Source organism: Phocoena phocoena, chromosome 1, assembly GCF_963924675.1.
Source record: "Phocoena phocoena chromosome 1, mPhoPho1.1, whole genome shotgun sequence".
NCBI classification, from domain to species: domain Eukaryota; kingdom Metazoa; phylum Chordata; class Mammalia; order Artiodactyla; family Phocoenidae; genus Phocoena; species Phocoena phocoena.
The window spans coordinates 28,903,648-28,909,398 of NC_089219.1; the positions used below are offsets into that span (position 1 = coordinate 28,903,648).

At 42.3% G+C, this 5,751-nt stretch overlaps 1 pseudogene; it reads left to right on the forward strand.

Annotated features, from left to right (window-relative positions):
* The first annotated feature begins 1,391 nt into the window (after positions 1-1,391).
* Positions 1,392-3,562, forward strand: LOC136124183 (succinate dehydrogenase [ubiquinone] cytochrome b small subunit, mitochondrial pseudogene; annotated as a pseudogene).
* Positions 3,563-5,751: the final 2,189 nt, after the last annotated feature.

Here is a 5,751-nt window from a genome sequence, read left to right on the forward strand (position 1 = left end):
CCCCCCACCAACCCAGGACTTCCCTGGCTGTCCAGTGGTTAAGAGAGTCCACACTTCCACTGCAGGGGGCACAGGTTTGACCCCTGCTTGGGGAAGTTCCGCGTGCTCTGCAGTGCGGCCAAAAAAATGCCTGGTGGGGCTGGGGCTCCGTATAAAAAAAAATTAAAGTGATGGAAAATACAATGCAATAAATAAATAAATAGTTTCTCCCCCACCTTAAATAAAAGACACTGGGTCTTTTAGACTCTCCTCCCTTTAAGACATTGGGTGGCGTGGAAAGAGGGGTAAGCAAGAAGCCAGGCTTGCGAACTCTGCCAGGCAGTGAAAGAACTTAAGAATAGGTAGGATAAAAAGAAACTGAAATGGACGGGGAATCGTCACAGGCACTGAAGTGGATACACAGCCCAAGTATGATATGCAAGAAAACCCTGGACTGAAATTTTGAAAACCAGCTCTCAACTGTCCTAACTGCATAACTTCAGGTATATCACTTTTCATTCCATAATTGAAGTTAATAGAGTAAAATCAGAGGTCTCAAGTTGGCAGCCAATTTCTGTCTGCAAATAATTTTTGTTTGGTATTTAAAATATTTTTATTAGTCCCTAATATTTAAAAAATCAGAAGATCTCACATAAAAATCCCTTAAAAAGTAAGGAGGGTCATCGATTTCACTATTTCTTCAGTATCCCTTCACAGCTGCCACCAGGGGAAGCTCAAGAGTGGTTGGTCCCTTTGGATGGAGCACACTCTCCACAGCCCCGCCACTCTGCCCAGTCTGCATAGGTCTGGACTCAAAGGAACCCTAGTGTGAGGTGAGGCCTCCAAGCAAGCAGGAATCCCTATGAGGATGAGCTCCTTATCTGGGGGGTAACTCACTATTTGAAGCAGTCCAGCCTAAATATTAAAAACTTGTCCCTTCATTATTTCCATTTACCCTATTTCTGTTCTCCAGAACATCAGAGAATTCAGTCTGTTCCCTTCTGGCTATCTCCCACCTACATGTCGCCAGAGTCTGTGCAACCCTAACAGTACAGTTTGTTTTCTTAAAGGATCTTGTTACTGATGCTGAAGAAGCACTAGTTAGCTTAACTAACAAATGCTGATGGGTTGAGTTTTTTTTAACTATATGTGTCAGTTGTTAAGTTTCACAAATTGAAGAGAATCACTCTACTGTCAATCTTCCCAGTAACTACACTGATAAGGAAAATTCTAAAAACGTCAGTAACTACACCCAAATTCATACAGTTAAATGGGGGAAATACGTGTAACGGTGATGCGAAGACATGCTCTGTTAAATCAGGCTGTAGCATCCCTAAGTGTAGTACCAAAAAAGCATGACGGTTATCTAGGCAGACAGTAATCGGACGATTGCTCTAATTGATTAATTAGACATGCTGGACTGGACAGAACAAGTCACCAATTATATTAGAGTTCACCTGCTTGAAACTTCAGGTAAAAGGGTGCTCAGAGCACTACACTAAAGCATGGAGAAATGAGGGGGCAATCTAAGGTAAAATTCCGAGGTGGTTTCTTTTTTTGGAGGGGGGCCGTACATCTTGAACTCTCAGTTCTCGTAGTTTCCATGTTTCAGTCGTCTGATCATTTGACAAATTCTTTGGCTGCTGAGACTTGCATACCTTGCAGATGCTTTTAGGAAATTAATTAGGTTAATCTGTCAGTGCCAGGAAAGGATGGGATCATTTTTACTATACTTGATAAAATGTCTCTATCATAAAGGGGACTGGAATCTTTAATTTTATCTGTAGAAAAAAGATGACTGTTTTCCTGCCTTCTGTCACTTTTGTTATTTCTGTAATTTCCACAGTCTATAGAGATCTTTGCAGTGCCTTTATAGAGCAGCACTTGTCTCATACTTTTCTCTATTAAAATATTTTCCTTTAAGAATAATCCTTGGGGGACTTCCCTGGTGGCACAGTGGTTAAGAATCCGCCTGCTAAAGCAGGGGACACGGGTTCGAGCCCTGGTCCGGGAAGATCCCACATGCTGCAGAGCAACTAAGCCCGTGCGCCACAACTACTGAGCCTGTGCTCTACAGCCCGCGAGCCACAACTACTGAGCCCACGTGCCACAACTACTGAAGCCCGCGCACCTAGAGCCCGTGGTCCACAACAAGTGAAGCCACTGCAATGAGAAGCCCGCGCACTGCCACGAAGAGTAGCCCCCGCTCGCCGCAACTAGAGAAAGCCTGTGCGCAGCAACGAAGACCCAACGCAGCCTAAATAAATAAATTTTTTAAAAAATTTTTTAAAAGAATAATCCTTGGGAAACGTACACAACATTGTAAAGCAATTATACTCCAGTAAAGTTTTTTTTGAAAAAAGAATAATGCTTGGGTTCGAGATTTACTTATAAACAAAGCAGACATATTCGTGGTTTAGGATTATGAAGCTTTATATGATGTCTGATTCTCAGCTGAAATAAAATGGTAATGGACTTTTTTGCTAACGGACCTCAGAAACAGCCCAACTCAAAAGTACTTGTGGGCTTCCCTGGTGGCGCAGTTGTTGGGAGTCCGCCTGCCGACGCGGGGGACGTGGGTTCGTGCCCTGGTCCGGGAGGATCCCACATGCCGCGGAGCGGCTGGGCCCGTGAGCCATGGTCGCTGAGCCTGTGCGTCCGGAGCCTGTGCTCCGCAACGGGGGAGGCCACAGCAGTGGGGGGCTCGCGTACCGCAAAAAGGGGCCCGTGTACTGCAAAAAAAAAAAAAAGTACTTGCAACTGCTAACTGTACAATATTACTCTTTATTTACTGCAACATAAACTGTCAAATGGAAATGGCACATTATGTTGCAAAAAACAAAATCAAAAACAACATAGGAATAGGATACTTTACCAAACAGGATTTCAGTCACCGCCATCATTCAGATGGTTTTCACTTGTATTTTATACAAATGTAAAATTAAGGTTACTTAACCATTTTATGAGTTTAATTTTTCTAATTTATTTTTGTACTTTTATAAAGATTTTAGATTATAAATGTTTGCCATTTGTGGTATTTCTTTGAATAGTGTTATTTTTTTACTATATTAAAAGGTGTGGTTTAAATCTTTAATTTAAAAGTATTACTAGTATCTACATTAAGACCCTTTAAGGAGCGACAGGGTGACTCTCTGGAGGCCGTGTCCTCTGTGGTGCCTGAGGAGGACAAGCTCTGTTCCTCTGAGCACCAGTGGTCAGACCACTCATGTCTCAGCATTTCTCCAGGACCAACCTACCCCAGGATGGTGTGGAATACAGGACATTCACCTGTCACCCAGCCACCATTCTGGTTCCAAGGCTGCATGTCTCCACTGGATTGGTGAGAGGGTTGTCAGTGTTTTGCTCCTGGGCCTAATTCCAGCTGCTTATTTGAATCCTTGCTCTGCAATGAACTACTCCCTGGCTGCAGCCCCTCCCTCTTCATAGTCACTGGGACATTGGACAAGTTGTGACTATATTCCAGGGATTGGCACTCTCAGCTTTCACCTTTGCTAGGCTTTGTTATTTCTACGATCGTGATGAGGGCATCTGCACAGCTGTTGCTATGCTATGGAAGCTCTGACCTTTTAGACGCAATACCTTGAAAATTGATTGTACACCTCCCTTGCCTCTGCTCTGTCATGCCATTCAATTCACAATAAGGAGGAAATAACAGATAAGTCCATTGGTGAGACAAACCTCTTCTCCTAATCACCTCGTTATTTTTAGAGTGTAATCTTTGAGGAAAGATTTGAGAGCAATTGTAACCAAAAAATTGTCAGACTGAGTTCTCTATGCTGGGGAGTTAATGGGGTGTCTCTCAGCTTCTCACAAGACTCACAGTACAACTAAACATATATGAGCTTTTGCCTTTTAATTTATCAAACTCTTAAAGGGAATTCAGCTTTATTGCTCTCAATAGCTGATCAGACTTCTGTATCTGTCCTAGGTAGAGAAAGGGAGAGACTGTTAATTCGAGAATAAAGACTTCTCAGAAAATTAGGCAGTGTTTAGTTTTTGCAAACTTCCCCGCTCTGTTCAGTCGATACCAGTTACATGTCCAAGGTAAACTGGCAAATTAGAAATGCTGATGTTTCACATTACTGATTTCTAAATCGTAGGAAGAAGAGCCTGGAGAGTTCCTGAATATAGAGAAGTTCCATGTAGGGAAGAGATCCCTTTATAGATGTTTCAAATTGTTACAGATTCTAAACCTAGACTTAGTCCTCAAAGGTGTTTATTTTACTTGTCCTAAAATAGTCTGTCCACAGATATAAAATTATAAGTAATAAGTTGTTGTTTTCCCATTGTGGGAATCTCTAATGTGAAGATGTATTCTATGAAGATAAAGTCTTTTTAAAAATAAGATGCTGTGTAATAAAAATTTATTCTACTCCAAAAAAAGACCCTTTAGATACTCATTTTTAAATCTGCACAAACGTATAACACTTTGAATGCAGCAAAGCTACTTTCCATTCGTTTGAACTGATAGACTTTTCTTATACAAGAAAATGGAAGGGCAAATAGAGTCGAGGAGGGGGGTTGTTGGTTGTTTCAACCTCCAGATTAAATCTGCAGCTGTGTAGTTGAAACAGCGGTTCATTCTCTCTGACTATTGTATACAAAACTACTTAGTCACACTTAAGTCTCAACCTTGAGGATCTCAACGTGAATTTATTTGGCCTGAGACAGGTGCGAGAGCAACAGAAAAGTAAGCTGGAAAAAAGGCCAGAGTCAAGCAGTTTCCTTTGGAGAAGTATACAAACAAACAAAAATGCCTAAATTAGAGAGAGAAACTATTTCCACTTACTCTGTGTTTTTAAAAAAGTGCAATTTACTAGAGCAACTATACCCAAAACCCTTGGCAAACAACTCATACAAAAACATCAAGATCGGCCTTTCTCACCTTCTGAGATGGCCCACACTCTGTGGAGTGTGTTTCTCTCTAAATAAATCCACTTCTTACCTATCACTTTGTCCCTCACTGAATTCTTTCTGCGATGAGACATCGAGAACCTAAGTTTCGGGGATTCCCTGGTTGCACAGTGGTTAGGAATCTGCCTGCCAGTGCAGGGGACACGGGTTCGAGCCCTGGTCCAGGAAGATCCCACATGCCGTGAGCAACTAAGCCCGTGCACCACAGCTACTGAGCCTGCACTCTAGAGCCCGCGAGCCACAACTACTGAGCCCGTGAGCCACAGCTACTGAAGCCCGCGTGCCTAGAGCCCGTGCTCCACAACAAGAGAAGCCACTGCAGTGAGAAGCCCGCTCACCACAACGAAGAGTAGCCCCCTCTCGCTGCAACTGGAGAAAGCCCACGGGCAGCAATGAAGACCCAACGCAGCCAAAAATAATAAACAAATTAAATAAATAGATAAAATAAAAATAAAACAACATCAAGATCTCCCACTGTACCTCGAAGGTGGGTCACTTGGTTGTAAATAGCCAAAGCCAGTCCCAATTTAAAGCAGAAATCTTCTAATGTGACACTAAATTGCTGTTGCTTGAAAAACATTTTCACAATCACAGTTCTCACTTTTCTAAAATAGCAATTTCCAGAGGGAAGACCAGAGTTCAATTTAATAGTAAAATACAACTTTGCTGTCACTTGCCAAGCACATTAATAAGCTATTTGGAACTTAACTTTGGTTACCTACATACGACAGAATGAAGGTAAGGGGGCGGGGGGGGGGTGGAATCTCCAAATTTGTACTTTGTTTTTCCACTTAAGAGGGTAGAAAGGCCAAAATAGAACAGCTTTTAAGACATTCA